The sequence below is a fragment of the Ranitomeya imitator genome, chromosome 4 (genome assembly GCF_032444005.1).
Source record: "Ranitomeya imitator isolate aRanImi1 chromosome 4, aRanImi1.pri, whole genome shotgun sequence".
Classification (NCBI taxonomy): Eukaryota; Metazoa; Chordata; class Amphibia; order Anura; family Dendrobatidae; genus Ranitomeya; species Ranitomeya imitator.
This window is the reverse complement of record NC_091285.1, coordinates 268,670,579-268,688,690: the sequence shown is the minus strand read 5'-3', so window position 1 is coordinate 268,688,690 and position 18,112 is coordinate 268,670,579. Positions and strand designations below refer to the sequence as shown.

General features: G+C 43.3%; 1 protein-coding gene across 1 annotated transcript in view; it reads left to right on the top strand.

Moving 5' to 3' along the window:
- The window catches only part of TPH2 (tryptophan hydroxylase 2), a 742,941-nt gene that overhangs the window by 434,771 nt on the left and 290,058 nt on the right, over positions 1-18,112 (top strand). The window lies entirely within an intron of this gene.

Below are 18,112 nucleotides of genomic sequence, written 5' to 3'. Positions count from 1 at the left end.
GCCACGTAGTATATTGCCCAGTAACATAGTATGTTGCCCAGTGATGTAGTATATTGCCCAGCCACGTAGTATATTGCCCAGTCACGTAGTATATTGTCCAGCCATGTAGTATGTAGTATATTGCCCAGCCATGTAGTATATTGCCCAGTCATGTAGTATATTGCCCAGTCACGTAGTATATTGCCCAGTCACGTAGTATATTGCCCAGTCACGTAGTATGTAGTATATTGCCCAGCCACATAGTATATTGCCCAGTCACGTAGTATATTGCCCAGTCACGTAGTATATTACCCAGTCACGTAGTATATTGCCCAGTCACGTAGTATATAGTATATTGCCCAGCCACGTAGTATATTGCCCAGTCACATAGTATATTGCCCAGTCACATTGCCCAGTCACGTAGTATATTGCCCAGTCACTTAGTATATTCCACAGCCCACGTAGTATATAGCACAGCCCATGTAGTATATAGCACAGCCCACGTAGTATATTGCCCAGCCACGTTGCACAACCCACGTAGTATATTGCACAGCCCATGTAGTATATTGCCCAGCCCACGTAGTATATAGCAATGTGGGCCTCATATCCCTGTTAAAAAAAAGAATTAAAATAAAAAATAGTTATATACTCACCTTCCGGAGCCCCCGGATCCAAGCGAAGGCAGCATCAATAGTAAAATGTTGGTCACACAGGGTTAATAGCAGCGTTAACCGAGTGCGTTACACTGCGGCATAGCACGGTCGGTTAAAGCTGCCATTAACCCTGTGTGAGCGCTGACTGGAGGGGAGTATGGAGGGGGCACTGACTGCAGGGAGGAAGGAGCGGCCATGTTGCCGCCAGACTGTGCCCGTCGCTGATTGGTCGTGGCTGTTTTGCCTCGACCAATCAGCAACTTGGATTTCCATGACAGACCGAGGCCGCGACCAATGAATATCCATGACAGACAGAAGGACAGACAGAAGTGACCCTTAGACAATTACATAGTAGATAGTGTACAGTGTAATTATACATGTAATACTGTGACTTACAGTGAGAAAAAAAGTATTTAGTCAGTCACTAATTGTGCATGTGAGAGGCCTGTAATTGACATCATAGGTAGACCACAACTATGAGAGTCAAAATGAGAAAACAAATCCAGAAAATCACCTTGTCAAGATTTATTTTGCAAATTATGGTGGAAAATAAGTATTTGGTCACCTAAAACATGCAAGATTTCTGCCTCTCACAGACCTGTAACTTCTTCTTTAAGAGGATCCTCTGTCCTCCATTCATTACCTGTAGTAATTGCACCTGTTTGAACTTATTATCAGTATAAAGGACACCTGTCCACAACCTCAAACAGTCACATTCCAAACTCCACTATGGTGAAGACTAAAGATCTGTCAAAGGACACCAGAAACAAAATTATAGCCCTGCACCAGGCTGGGAAGACTGAATCTGCAATAGTAAAAAAGAAGCTTGGTGTGATGAAATCAACTGTGGGAGCAATAATAAGAAAATGGAAGACATACAAGACCACTGATAATCTCCCTCGATCAAAATGATCACAAGAATGGTGAACAAAATTCCAAGAACCACACGGGGGACCTAGTGAATGACCTGCATAGAGCTGGGACCACCGTAACAAAGGCTACCATCAGTAACACACTACGCCACCAGGGACTCAGATGCTGCAGTGCCAGACGTGTCCCCCTGCTTAAGCCAGTACATGTCCAGGCCCGTCTGAAGTTTGCTAGAGAGCATTTGGATTATCCAGAAGAGTACTGGGAGAATATCATATTGTCTGGTGAACTGTTTGGTAGAAACAAAACTCATCGTGTTTGGAGCACACAGAATGCTGAGTTGCATCAAAAGAACACCATACCTACTGTGAAGCATGGGGTGACAACATCAAGATTTGGGTTGTTTCTCTGCAAAGGGGCCAGGATGACTGATCCATTTACATGAAAGAATGAATGGGGCCATGTATCATGAGATTTTGAGTGCAAACCTCCTTCCATCAGCAAGGGCATTGAAGATGAAACGTGGATGGGTCTTTCAGCATGATAATGATCCCAAGCAGACCAACAGGGCGACGAAGGAGTTGCTTTGTAAGAAGCATATGAAGGTCCTGGAGTGGCTTATCCAGTCTCCAGATCTCAACCCCATAGAAAACCTTTGGAGGGAGTTGAAAGTCCGTGTTGCCCAGCGACAGGCCCAAAACATCACAGCTCTAGAAGAGATCTGCATGGGGGAGTGGGTCAACAGACCACCAACAGTGTGTGCCAACCTTGTGAAGATTTACAGAAAACGCTTGACCTCTGTCATTGCCAACAAAGAATATATATCAAGAGATGAACTTTTGTTAATGACCAAATACTTATTTTCCACCATAATTTGCAAAATAAATCTTGCCAAATCAGACAAGGTGATTTTCTGGATTAGTTTTCTCATTTTGACTCTCATGGTTGTGGTCTATCTATGATGCCAACTACAGGCATCTCTCATCTTTTTAAGTGGGAGAACTTGCACAATTTGTGGCTGACTAAATACTTTTTTCCCCACTCTACCAGTGACTTCTATAGTTAAAGTTATTAATCTTCACTTTTCCTCTTCATTTGGCAAAGACTGCAATAACTTCTTCCAGCCAGGACTTGACTCTGCAGAAAACAACACAGTCATCAATAACTGATAACTTTTAGAACACATTCCTCACTTTTCCCCCTGACTATTACACTGTGCCAGATTTAAAAAGTGACATAGTGCTGCTTTGCATAGTGACAGGACCTCCCTTTTGTTCGTCTCATGGAAAACAATATCCTTAAAAGTAAAATATATTACAGCACTAATGTCCCCTAATTGGATCTTACAGTAATTATGTCCCCCACTTGCCACCATAAAGCAATAATCTATGTTCATCACTCTCGCCCCATACAGTAATTGTTGCCTGTCCTGACCCCTTCCTGCAATTATGTTCTCTTTCCTGGGCCCCTTCCTGTAATAATGTTTCCTATCCTGGGCCCCTTCCTCTAATAATGTCCACTATCCTGGGTCCCTTTCTGTAATAATGTCCCCCTTCCTGGCCCCATATAATGTCCCCAATCCTGGGAGAGGACAGTACAAAGACCTTTCTAATGATCTTTGTACTCATTGACCTGAGACAGGAACAAGGGGGCATCCTCTACGTCTGGAGGAAAGAAGGTTTAGGCATAATAACAGATTTGGGTTCTTTACTGTAAGAGCAGAGAGACTATGGAACTCTCTGCAGTATGATGATGTAATGAGTTATTCATTACTAAAATTTAAGAGGGGATTGGATACCTTTCTTGAAAAGTATAATGTTACAGGGTGTATACACTAGATTCCTTGATAGGGTGTTGATCCAGGGAACTAGTCTGATTGCCGTATGTGGAGTCGGGAAGGAATTTTTTTCCCCAATGTGGAGCTTACTCTTTGCACATGGGTTATTTTTGCCTTCCTCTGGATCAACATGTTAGGGCATGTTAGGTTAGGCTATGGGTTGAACTAGATGGACTTAAAGTCTTCCTTCAACCTTAATAACTATGTAACTATCTTACTATGTAGGATTGGCAATTCTAGATGTGCCATATTGATAGAATCCAACCTAAAATGACTGAATGCTAAATTCAAGAGGTACGTCAAGTTTTACTTCAGGGTTGAGCATATTTTTGCAACCACAATATTTTAGTTCTTTATTTTTCATTTCCATTCATTTTGTGTTTAAATTTAATTATACAGATTATAAGTTACATTAAAGGTGGAACATTTTCTGAAATGACTCTTCTTGGTATAACTTTTGTTACATAACAAAAATCTGGCATTTTACTAGGTGTATGTAGAAATCTAATATCCATTGTACATGCTGGAGTGCATTAATATATAATTGATATTGCTTAGCTTCCACTCCACCCCCATTCCACCCATCCCCGTTGATGATGTTTCTTTGTATTGCAGAGTTATGACATATAATAGATAACCATATTTATATGTAACAAACTGTGGAAATAGCTTTTTGCTCAGCTACATCACTAATCATTCCAAATCAATAGAGACAAAGCTCATTGGCAAAGGCTGAGGGATATTCTAGCTGTTTGAAATTCATTTATATAGAAATCTAATATATAAAGCTGAATGTGTGTGTGTATGTGTGTGTGTGTGTATGTGTGTGTGTGTGTGTGTATGTCCGGGATTGGCATCTGAACCGTCGCAGCTAAAGCCACAAAATTTTGCACAGTCACACGTCTGGACCCCGAGAGCGTCATAGGCTATGTTGTGAGGTGAAATTTTAACCCCGCACTTTCCAATTCACCAAACAATTTGGCCCCTATCTACATAATGGGGAAAAAGTGAAAAGAAAAGTGTTGGAGGCAAATTGACAGCTGCCAGATGTGAACAAGGGGGACTTAAAGAATGAGAGCAATGGCGCCAAAGAGTATATACCGTACAGTTGCTAAGGTGGGGCCCTGACATGGGATACTCACCACACACGGGGATATGAAGACACACACAAAATGCGCCACACACTACCACGTGCTTGAACACATACAGTATACCACCCTCAGCACACATTTCACCACACATACACCAACCTCGCTACATAAAAGTTGAAACACAAAAGTCGCCGCTCAAAACTCGCCACGCGCAAAACTCGCCACATGAAAAACTAGGCTCACGCAAAACTTGCACACGCGGAAAAATTGCCACATGCACAAAAGTTGCAACACATGCAAAAGTTGCCTCACACAAAACGTGCGCATACTCAAAAGGCACCACACATAAAACTCGCCACACGCAAAACTCGCCATGCGCAAAACTTGCTGCACACAACTTGCTACACTACCTGTCACATGCAACTCGACACACAAAAAGTTGCTGCACGCATGTCGCCACACAAAACTCATCTCACAAAAGTCGCTACATGCATGTAGCCACATGCAACTCAACACACACAACTTGACACACGAAACTCGCCCTAAAACACACACAAGTCTGGTATTATCCTTCAAAAATAAAAATCTGATTAATAAGCAGACAAACTACAACAAATGTACCATATAGGAAATCCGGCAGCTGTCAGTCACATGACCTGTCTATTATGTGTATGTGTGAGCTAATATATACTGCCAGGGGGGAGGGCTTCCTGTTGGCTGGTGATTTATCAGGCTGCCAATTTAGCTTACAAATACTGAGGTAAAAATCCTGAGCAAATAACGTGTGAATGAGGTCTAATACAGGAGGAGATGACATACAGATATATACTATATACAGGAGGAGATGACACACAGGTATATACTTTATACAGGGGAGATGACATACAGGTGTATACCATATACAGGAGATGACATACAGGTATATACAGGGGAGATGACACAGGTATATACTATATACAGGAGGAGATGACATACAGGTATATACTATATACAGGGGAGATGACACACAGTAGGTATATACTATATACAGGAGATGACATACAGGTGTATACTATATATAAGGGAGATGACAAACATGTATATACTGAGGTGAAAATGAGAGGTGTGAGGTGAAAATGAAAACGTGTGAGTACAAAATGAGAGGAGTGAGGGAAAATAGTGGAGTGATCGGAAAATGACAGATGTGAGGTCGAAATGACAAGTGTTAGGGGGGAATGAGAGGAGTGAGGGGAAAAATAAGAGGAGTGAGGGGGAAAATGCGAGGTGTGAGGGAGAAAATTAGAAATGTGAGGGGGAAAATGAGAGGCGTGATGGGAAAATAAGAGAAGTGAGGTGCTATAACTAACCACAGATATTTACTATACCCAGGCAACGCCGGGCTCTTCAGCTAGTAGACTATATAATTGTTAATGTGATTCATATTAACTTTTAGGTACTATGGATTATTTATTGGACATTTGTGTTGGTTTGTTTTTATAAAATACATTTATAGAAATGGATAGACAGAAAAACTGGGTGAAATATGTGGTAATTGCAATAAATGGGCGACAAGATGCTACTATTCTAAAACATGGTCGTAGGCCATGTACAGCAGATACTCTACTACTGTACAACAATTCAGCATTTAACCAATACATCAAAGTTAGAAACATTGTTTAACTGCTGCTAGAAGGCAGTGTCACAGACACTTGGGGCCCGATTCATTATTGCGTTTGCAGAACAACATAGTCATGAAAGGGAACAACTGGCCTGTGAGACAAATTGAGTCAACATATAATAATGATCATTACTAAAAGGGACAAAGTCCCACTTGTGAATATGCCTCTCACTAACAGACTGCTACAAGCCATCTTTTATTAAACTTTTAGAAACATGTTATGTTTGAGATCATGTGAGAGCAAAAAAGTTATTAAATTTAATGTGTGCTAACTACCTTCATTTTACAAGTATATGCTATATAGCAGTCATGCAATTTAAATGTCACATATTCGATCATCCTGTTGTAAGTCATCAGTAAGTACCGACACTTCGCGATATGCCATTTAACACTTACAAATGTCTTTGACCTCATACGTTATCACTTTTCGCTGATGGTAGCTTTATTGGTGGCCATTTTATATTGGATGATTATTGCCTTTGTAAAGTCATCATTTAAAATTACCCAATTATATATGATAATTTGAATGAGGATTGTAGGTTACTTAGCAACAAGGTGAAGTGATAGGTGTACTGCTGGGTCGCAGCCTCAGGGTTTGCTCACATGGCCATTAAATTATCTCATGTGAGACAATCGGGCCGATTAGGTCACTCGAATCACACATTGTCAGAGTTTGATCCAAGTGTCACCTTACTGTGATTCGAGTGCAGTCCGATTTTTTACATGCACTCATAGACTTGTATGGGTGTGCGTTGTCTGATTATCAGATGCACTCGCAGCATGCTGCGATTGTTTTCTCATACCGAATCAACATGAGAGAAAAGTCGTAGATCTGTCATGCCCCATAGTATAACACTGGGCCAAGTGCTATCCTATAAACATCACATAGTACTCGTCCAAGTTATATGATGGTGTGAGCAAGTCTTTATGATGTGTGTCAGCCTATATACAGTAGTTGTGTCAGGTACAGGGAGGGAGGGCAAGCCGAGAGAGAGAGAGAGAGAGAGAGAGAGGACACAGGCATTGCAGGCTATAGACAGAGCAATAATCTTATAAACTGCATTATATGACTCATTGTTCCCCTACAGTACACTGATCCTGTGTGGTGCTAGTGTCAGTACATATAGAAAACTGACAGCAGGAGATAGTCAGGATAGCACATGAAAGGGGAAGTAGTAGGAATGTTAGATAGGATAAACTGTGGGCAGCAATGTATCCATCTTGAGACTGTGTAGGAGTCTCTAAATCAGGGGTCCCCAACCTGTAGAACAGGAGCCAAGCAAGTATTTAAATGTTAAAATTCTACCTAAAGGACTTTTATGACTTTTAGGGGAGCGAAAATAAATGAAAATTAAATATATTAGATAAGTAAAAAGTAGGAGAAAGATAAGTAAAAAAGATGCTGCCAATCCAAATTCCTGTTAATATCCCCATCTCCATTGACAAAACTTGTGTTGGATATAAAAAATAATTGTTTGTGAATCGCCTGAGGTTTAAAAATACTCACCACTCCCCTACATGAATTCCTTGAGAGGTGTAGTTCACAAAATGGGATCACTTGTGGGGGTTTCTGCTGTTTTGGCATGTCAGGGGCTCTTCAAATGTGACATAGTATCCACAATTTATTCCAGCCAAAATAGCGCCCTACTCCCTTCTATCTTCGTAACAAAAAAAAAATAATGTTTCCAAAATTGTGCTGATGTAAAGTAGACATGTGGTAAATGTTATTTATGAACTATTTTTGTGATCCACGGAGCTTTTTTTCAGTTTTGCGCTTTCGTTTTTCGCTCCCCTCCTTCCCAGAGCCATAACTTTTTTTTAATCTTTCTGTCAACATGGCCATGTACTTTTGAACTAACACCATTGTTTTTACCATGTCATGTACTAGAAAATGGTAATAAAATTCCAGGTGCGGTGAAATTGCAAAAAAGTGCAATCCCACACTTGTTTTTTGTCTGGCTTTTTTGCTAGGTTCACTAAATGCTAAAACTGACCTGCTGTTATGATTCTCCAGGTCATTACGAGTTCATAAACACCAAACATGTCTAGGTTATTTTTTATCTAGGTAGTGAAAAAAATGTCCCCAAAAAATTAAATTGCGCAATTTTCCAAGACCTGTAGCTTCTCAATTTTTGGGGTTTTCAGGTCGGTTGAGGACTTATATTTTCCACGCCGAGCTGATGTTTTTAATAATACCATTTTGGTGGAGATACATTCTTTTAATCACCCGTTATTGCAGTTTAATGCAATGTCGTGGCAACCAAAAAAAGTAATTCTGGCATTTTGAATTTTTTTCTACGCCGTTTAGCAATCAGGTTAATTCCTTTTTTTTTTTATAGATTAGGAGATTCTAAACATGGCGATATCAAATATGTGTAGGTTTGATTTTTTTTTTTTATGTTTTATTTTGAATGGGACGAAAGTCGGGTGATTTGAACTTTTGTATATTTTTAATTTTCTTTCATATTTTTAAAAACATTTTTTTTACTTTTGCCATGCTTCAATAGCTTCCATGGGAGGCTAGAAGCCGGCATAGCCTGATCGGCTTTGCTACATAGGAGCAATGCTCAGATCGCTCCTATGTAGCTGAATTACAGCACCCTGTGGTCGGCGCTCACAGCAATCTGGCATCAACAAGCATAGAGGTCTTCAGGAGACCTCTGGTTGTCATGCCGACGCACCGCTGACTCACGATCACATGACGGGGGTCAGCGGTGCGCGTATTTCCGGCCCGATGGCCGGAAGTGCGCGTTAAATGCCGCTCTCAGAGATTGACAGCGGCATTTAACTGGTTAATAGGCGTGGCGTACTATTCTGTCCGATGGCAGAAAGGGGTTAAAATTCAAAATTTGAAAATTGCTAAATTTTCACAAGTTTTGCCAAATTTCTGATATTTTCGGAAATAAATTCAAGTTTTATTGAACAAATGTTACCACTATTATGAAGTACAATGTGTCACAAAAAAACTTTCTCAGAATCAGTGATACATTGAAGCGATCCAGAGTTATTACTTCATAATGTGACACTGGTCAGAATTTTAAAAATTGCCTGGTCACTAAGGTGAAAGCAGAGTCTGGCGTGAAAGGGTTAAAGAGGTTGTCCGCTACTCTTACATTGATGGCCTCTTCTTAGGATAGGTATTGAATGTCTTATTGACAGACACCCGGCACTCTCAATGATCAGCTGTTACCAGTGTTGGTGGACGACGGCAGCTGGGAGTACTCACTTGCCAAGCTGCTGTGTCTACTTGTAGTGGCCGCAGCAGGGTACTACACATCCACCTCCGATTGATTTGAATAGGAGGCAAATGTGCAATATTAAGCTATGGCCACTACAAGTGAGCACTTCCTGCCAGCAGCTGATCGGCGTGGGTGTCGGGGGTTGGACTCTGGCTGATCAGACTTTGATGACCTATCCTAAGGATAGGTGTAACAACTCTGCTGGCATCACGGCATGGCCTCACATCTCTCACACAATCGTACCCACTGCTCCAGGCCATGATGTGGTTTCTGTTTCATGCCAGCTCCATGTTCTGTGTCTCTGCTCTCTGCATGCCTCATGGCTATGTGTATAGGGGGCCGGCGCCTGAACTCTCTGGTTCTTATAGGAATCAGGGGCATCTATCTAATCAGTTCCTGACCAATTATCAAGAGGCCTCCTGTATATAGTGCAGCTCCACCCTGTGGTCTGGGCCTGTGAAATGTGTTAGCTCAGTTAGTGTTTAGCTGCTGAGTTTGCCTGGCCTTGCTCTGAGTTACTCCCTCTGAGCTTTTCTCTGTGCTTTTGCCTTGATCTTGTAGTCCGCCCTCCAGGAGGCAGAATATCCTGGTCCCTGTGTCTTTGTCCCTGTGTCTTGTTCCATTGCCTTGTCTGTACTTTGTCTTTTCTCGGTCTCCTTGTCTGTGGCTTCCTTCCCTGCTTTGTCTTTCCTTGTGTTCTCAGTCTGCTTACACTCCGCACTCTTGCGGCTCTGCACTCAGTCCTTGCTTCGCACTCTCTGGCTTTGCTCTGTGGCTCCGCTCTTTGCGGTTCTATCTGGCTCTGCTCTTTGCGGTTCTATTTGGCTCCGCCTCCTGTGTTTCTGCACTTGGCTCTGTCTCTGCTTTTGGCTCCGCCTCCAGCGTCTCCGCTCTTGGCGTTACCTCCAGCGTCTCCGCTTTTGGTTCCGCCTCCAGCATCTGCGCTCTTGGCTCCACCTCCAGCGTCTCCGCTCTTGGCTCCGCCTCCAGCATCTCCGCTCTTGGCTCCGCCTCCAGCGTCTCCACTCTTGGCTCCGCCTCCAGCGTCTCCACTCTTGGCTCCGCCTCCAGCGTCTCCGCTCTTGGCTCCGCCTCCAGCATCTCCGCTCTTGGCTCCGCCTCTTGCGGCTCCGCCTTTGGCTCTGTCTTCTCCTTCTCTTCGCTCCACCTTCTACTCGTACTCAGCCTCCTGCGTTTCTGTTCTTGGTTCTAGCTCTTGTGCTTTCGCTCTGCATCCGCTCTTGCGGTCTTTCTCTACTTGTTACTTAGTCCTCCTGTCTGAACAGGTTCCAACCTGTTTCACATACCTGCCTGCAGACCGGTCCCTACCGGTTCTTCCTATGTTCCAGCCGTACCCGCCTGCCTACCAGAGAGCCAGCCGTGTCCGCCTGCCCGCCAGTGTCTCTGTTGTACCCGTCTGCCTGCCTGTGTCCCAGCCGTGCCTGCCTGTCAGCCAGAGTGTCAGCCGTGCCCGCTCCGTTCCTTAGTGGGATCAGCAGCCACAGCCAGACATCACCCTGGAGTGGCACCTGGTAGCTTCCTATTGTACAAGTCTGACCTCACCATCAGAGGCTCCAGCGAACACCTAGGAAGCTACTTAGTTACGCCCCTTCCAGGGAAGTTTGGTCTGTGGTCCAGTGGGGCCACACCCCTGTATGCCCGCGCCAACCAGTCTGGGCGCGTGCGTGACAATAGGTAATCAATGTAAAACTAGTGGGCAAGCTTTTTAAGTCTCAGAGTGTGACCCACCTCCTGTATTCTATGCTTTTTTAGGTTAAATCTTCACAGTACAAATATAGGATTTTTCCCTAACTCCCATAATATGTAGATTTGGGCAAAAGATAAAAATTACCGTATATACTCGAGTATAAGCCGAGATTTTTGCAGCCCATTTTTTTGGGCTGAAAGTCCCCCTCTCTGCTTATACTCGAGTCATACCCAGCGGTCGGCAGGGGAGGGGGAGCGGGGGCTGTCTAATTATACTCACCTGCTCCTGGCGCAGTCCCTGCTTCCCGGCACCCCAGCTTCTTCCTGTACTGAGTGGACACATGGTACCGCTCACTACAGTAATGAATTTGCAGCTCCACCTCCCTTAGGGGTGGAGCCGCATATTCATTACTGTAATGAGCAATAACGATGACCGCTCAGTAGAGGAAGAAATTCGGCGCCGGGAAGCCAGGGATCGCGCCAGGAGCAGGTGAGTATAACGGGGAGGGGAGCGCGATATTCTCCTCGTTCCGGGTGCCACTGCATCTTCTGCATCTTCTGCAGTGACGCTCAGGTCAGAGGGCACGGTGACGTGGTTAGTGTGCGCTCTCTGCCTGAACGTCAGTGCAGAAGACGCTGAAGATGGAGCGGCGCCGGTACGAAGTCAGGTGAATATTGAAAGTGCCGGGGGCCTGAGCGACGGAGAGGTGAGTATGTGATTTTTTTAATGCAGCAACAGCAAATGGGGCAAGTGTCTGTATGGAGCATCTTATGGGGCCATAACGTTTGTGCAGTACTATATGGGGCAAGTGTCTGTATGGGGCTATAACATTTGTGCAGCACTATATGGGGCAAGTGTCTGTATGGAGCATCTTATGGGGCCATAACGTTTGTGCAGCACTATATGGGGCAAGTGTCTGTATGGAGCATCTTATGGGGCCATAATCAATGTTTGTGCAGCACTATATGGGGCAAATGTCTGTATGGAGTATCTTATGGGGCCATAACGTTTGAGCAGCACTATATGGGGCAAGTGTCTGTATGGGGCCATAACGTTTGTGCAGTACTATATGGGGCAAGGGTCTGTATGGGGCCATAACGTTTGTACAGCACTATATGGGGAACGGGTCTGTATGGGTCCATAACGTTTGTGCAGCACTATATGGGGCTAGTGTCTGTATGGAGCATCTTATGGGGCCATAATCAATGTTTGTGCAGCACTATATGGGGCAAATGACTGTATGGAGTATCTTATGGGGCCATAACGTTTGTGCAGCACTATATGGGGCAAATATCTTTATGGAGCATCTTAAGGGGCCATAATTAACGTTTGTGGAGCATTATATGGGGCAAGTGTCTGTATGGAGCATCTTATAGGGCCATAATCAAGGTTTGTGCAGCACTATATGGGGCAAATATCTTTATGGAGCATCTTATGGGGCCATAATCAACATTTGTACAGCATTATATTGGGCAAATGTGTCTATGAAGCATCTTATGGGGCCATTATTAACCTTTATGCAGGATTATATAGGGCATATTTTAATATGGAGCATCTTATGGGGCCATCATAATCTTTATGGAGCATTATATGGGGCTCTTGATTCAATATGGATATTTAAAAGAGTTAACCTACTGATGTCTCAATTAATTTTACTTTTATTGGTATCTATTTTTACTTTTGACATTTACCGGTAGCTGCTGCATTTCCCACCCTAGGCTTATACTCGAGTCATTAAGTTTTCCCAGTTTTTTGTGGCAAAATTAGGGGGGTTGGCTTATAGGGGGGTCGACTAGGAGAAGGATCCTCCTTCTCCTAGTCGCTGGAGACATATCTCCAAACCCCGGACCCCATGTTATAGCCAGTCAAACCTCCCAATTGCTACACCCAGAAACCCCTCTAACCTTATTAATATTCCCTGCATGCCTGCTGTCTCTTTCAATTGTGCCCTTTGGAATTCTCGCTCTGTGTGTAATAAACTCTCCTTCATTCATGACTTCTTCCTTTCTAATTCTCTTAATCTCCTGGCTCTTACTGAAACCTGGATCCAGCAGTCAGACACCACCGCTGCTGCTGCTCTTTCATATGATGGACTACACTTTTCTCATACCCCAAGATCAGACAACAGAGCAGGTGGAGGCGTTGGTCTGCTCCTTTCACCCAAATGTACTTTCCAAGTTATCCCCCAAGTACCCTCACTTGTCTTCCCTTCCTTTGAGGTCCGTGTGGTCAGACTCTACGTCCCCTTCTCCATGCGAGTGGCGGTGGTGTATCGTCCTCCCGGCCCCTCTCATCAGTTCCTGGATCACTTTGCCACCTGGCTTCCACACTTTCTCTCCTGTGACACCCCCACCCTTATCATGGGTGATTTCAACATCCCCATTGCCTCTCCCCTCTCCCCATCTGCTTCTCACCTTTTATCTCTATCCTCCTCTTTTGGCCTCTCGCAGCATACTAACTCTCCAACACATGAAGATGGAAACTCCCTTGACTTGGTCTTCTCCCGACTTTGCTCAGTGGATGACTTCACAAACTCCCCTCTCCCGCTCTCTGACCACAACCTTCTTTCATTCTCTATCAAGAACTGCCATCCCGCTCAGGTCACCCCCACTTTCCACACCTATAGAAACATACAGGCCATTAACACCCAGAAACTTATGATGAACTTGCAGTCCTCATTGGCCCCTATTTCCTCCATCTCATGTCCTGATTCTGCATTGAAGCATTACAATGAAACCCTGCAAAGTGCTCTGGATGAAGCTGCTCCTCCTATACATAAAACAACTCGGCACAGACGGCAACAACCGTGGCACACGCTGCAAACACGTTTCCTGCAGCGGTGCTCCAGGTGCGCAGAACGTCTGTGGAGAAAATCTAATCTACCCGAAGATTTCATCCATTATAAGTTCATGCTAAAGACATACAATTCTGCCCTTCACCTCTCCAAACAAACCTACTTCAACACCCTCATCACCTCCCTGTCCAATAACCCTAAACGTCTCTTTGACACGTTCCAGTCCCTACTCAACCCAAGAGAGCAGGCCCCAACCACGGATCTCCGTGCTGACGATCTGGCCAATTACTTCAAAGAAAAAATTGACCACATTCGACAGGAAATCATCTCCCAATCTCTTCATACCATGCACTGTCCTCCCTCCCCCACTGCATCTAGTTCACTCTCTGACTTTGAAGCAGTTACAGAAGAAGAAGTAAGCAGGCTCCTTGCATCTTCTCGCCCGACCACTTGCACCAGTGACCCCATTCCGTCACATCTCCTCCAGTCCCTTTCCCCGGCTATCACCTCTCACCTAACAAAAATATTCAACCTTTCCCTCACTTCCGGTATTTTTCCCTCCTCATTTAAGCATGCCATCATACATCCATTACTTAAAAAACCATCCCTCGATCAAAACTGTGCCGCTAATTATAGACCTGTCTCTAATCTTCCCTTCATCTCTAAACTCCTCGAACGCCTGGTCCACTCCCGTCTTACCCGCTATCTCTCAGATAACTCTCTTCTCGACCCTCTTCAATCTGGCTTCCGCTCTTTACACTCTACTGAAACTGCCCTCATTAAAGTCTCTAATGACCTACTAACAGCTAAATCTAATGGTCACTACTCCATGCTAATTCTCTTGGATCTCTCTGCAGCATTCGACACTGTGGATCATCAGCTCCTCCTCACTATGCTCCGCTCCATCGGCCTCAAGGACACCGTTCTCTCCTGGTTCTCCTCCTATCTCTCTGACCGATCCTTCACTGTATGTTTTGCTGGTTCCTCCTCCTCTCACCTTCCCCTTACTGTTGGGGTTCCTCAAGGATCAGTCCTAGGCCCCCTACTCTTCTCGTTGTATACTGCCCCTATTGGACAAACAATCAGTAGATTTGGTTTCCAGTACCATCTCTATGCTGACGACACCCAATTATACACTTCTGCTCCCGATATCACACCGACCTTTTTAGAAAACACCAGTGATTGTCTTACCGCTGTCTCTAACATCATGTCCTCCCTCTATCTGAAACTAAACCTGTCAAAAACTGAACTCCTCGTGTTCTCTCCCTCTACTAACCTACCTTTGCCTGACATTGCCATCTCCGTGTGCGGTTCCACCATTACTCCAAAGCAACATGCCCGCTGCCTTGGGGTCATCCTTGATTCTGACCTTTCATTCACCCCCCACATCCGATCACTGGCTCGCTCTTCTTACCTGCATCTCAAAAACATTTCTAGAATTCGCCCTTTTCTTAATTTCGACTCTGCAAAAACTCTGACTGTTTCACTTATTCATTCTCGTCTGGACTATTGTAACTCTCTACTAATCGGTCTCCCTCTTGCAAAACTCTCCCCGCTCCAATCTGTCCTGAATGCTGCAGCCAGGATCATATTCCTCACCAACCGTTACACCGATGCCTCTACCCTGTGCCAGTCATTACACTAGCTACCCATCCACTCCAGAATCCAGTACAAAACTACTACCCTCATCCACAAAGCACTCCATGGCTCAGCACCACCCTACATCTCCTCCCTGGTATCAGTCTACCACCCTACCCGTGCCCTCCGCTCCGCTAATGACCTCAGGTTAGCATCCTCAATAATCAGAACCTCCCACTCCCGTCTCCAAGACTTTACACGTGCTGCGCCGATTCTTTGGAATGCACTACCTAGGTTAATACGATTAATCCCCAATCCCCACAGTTTTAAGCGTGCCCTAAAAACTCATTTGTTCAGACTGGCCTACCGCCTCAATGCATTAACCTAACGATCCCTGTGTGGCCTATTTATAATAAAAAAAAAAAAAAAAAAAGGTTCCTCGCATCATGTTCTCATACACTTTATGCAGTATTATCCCTCTGTGTCTGTACTGCTACATACTTAGGCAGGTAACTGGTTCATGCAGCTTTACATGAACACCTGAGCCTTACACTATAGCTGGTCCGAATAACTAAAGCAATTGTTACCATCCACCTCTCGTGTCTCCCCTTTTCCCCATAGTTTGTAAGCTTGCGAGCAGGGCCCTCACTCCTCCTGGTATCTGTTTTGAACTGTATTTCTGTTATGCTGTAATGTCTATTGTCTGTACAAGTCCCCTCTATAATTTGTAAAGCGCTGCGGAATATGTTGGCGCTATATAAATAAAATTATTATTATTATTATTATTATACTCGAGTTGGCTTATACTGGAGTATATACGGTACTATCTTAGGTAGTGTTCATTTTTGACTGTCAATATAGTCTTCTAATCCTATTCACAAAGCTAAGACATTTTTACATTTTTATTTTGTGATCATAGATATACATGTGGAAAGTGATATTGATTTCATGTAGAGTAAGAAGTCATTACACCGCAGTGCTAGGTGAAATGTTGATTGAATATTGCGCTTGATATTCTTAAATATATTGCTTTGCAAACATCGAGCAGTTATATTGTTTTCTAATTAATTCTGATCATGAACACGCTCTTGCAACATGACTTGAATTAATAGGTCATTTCCTCCACTTTGAAGTGGAAAATCAAACCTAGAGAATTACTAAGTACTATTCTTAGATTTTTTCTTGTAATACCCTGCCCTTTGCTTAAATAACATTGTTCTGATGATTAGACTGATTTTATGCTGTTCCAGAGGCTTTGAAAAATGCCTGCTCCGAGTACTTTGAGCTTGACTGCTCTCGGTCATTATAGTGCATACATTCTGTCATGTGGGATTGTTATACATGTCTCAGCTCTGCCAGATTTACAGTCAAACGTGAACTTCTCATTTAATCTTTGCATTTAATATTCATTCATTATATTGCACGTGTAATTAGCCTAACATATCAAATTAATTTTTTAACCAGGCCCTACAGTAATACTGTTGCGATTAACTCCAGTCTTATGTGTTAAAAAGTAATATAAAATGTCCGCTGTATACACAAAGTTATTGACAACATAAAAACTTGTGACTTCTATATGACCCAAAACCGGAGAGGAAAAATTTGTCATAAAATGCACAGTTACTATAGTGGCAAGTTGTAATGACTATGCTGTATATAATAGTATGCAAATTCATCTAAACATTATCCTTCCACTGCTACAGAATACTTTAGCTTTCTGTGGATTTTCCCTTTAATCAACACATTTTATTCATTTTTTTCACATACAGGCACGTTAGCAAGGTAGAAATGCTATGTGTTTTTTATTATTTTAAACTTTATTGGGCACTTTCATGACATAGCAGTATCATACTTTTACTTACTGTATAGTAGACCTGCATGTAGGTGTATTGTAGACTTTATAAACCAATCGGCCAATAAAACAATCTACCTAATATTGCGCATGTAACCCTCATACTGTAAAAACAGTTCTGATCCATGGATGAATGAACCTGCTCTGTTGTATCTGATACCAAGATATGAGCAGCAGAACCTGTAAGGCAATCTTCCACCCTAGGACTGAAAAGTGACTTTAAATGTCTCATGTTTAGTCATTGTACCTGGTGACCCCATTTTCATCTAGCTCAGATCAGCAATCCGTTCCTCCTGCTTCCAAGATGACCACCGCAATAACATGGGGAGTGCAGTAGTAAGTGTAGCTGACACCTTCCCTGACTTTACAATACTCTGTCACCAGCGTGTGGTTACAAATCCATCTTAAAGTTATTGCACTAGCAGGCACCATGCTCCTCTCTTGTTCTTCTCATAGTCCAATTTTATGTAGTAGGATAGGAAATCCATGGTTTACACTTAGCACTGCACTCCCTACTCCATAGTAGTGTTCATCTTGAATTAAGAGGCATGGAATGCTGATCCGAGTGGGGGAGTCAATTGGAAAAAAGAGGGCACCAGGTAGGGTGACTATATTGGAAATACAGTCATAGCCAAAAATGTTGCCACCCTTGAAATTGTTCTAGAAAATGCAGTATTTCTCCTAGGAAATTATTGCAATTACTCATATGGTGTTATGAACATGTTTATTTCCTTTGTCTGTTTTGGAACAACACAAAAACAGAGAAAAAGGGCTCATTAGACGTTATTTCACACTAAACTCCAAAAATGGCCTGGACGATATTGTTGGCACCCTTGATAAATAACTGCAATCAC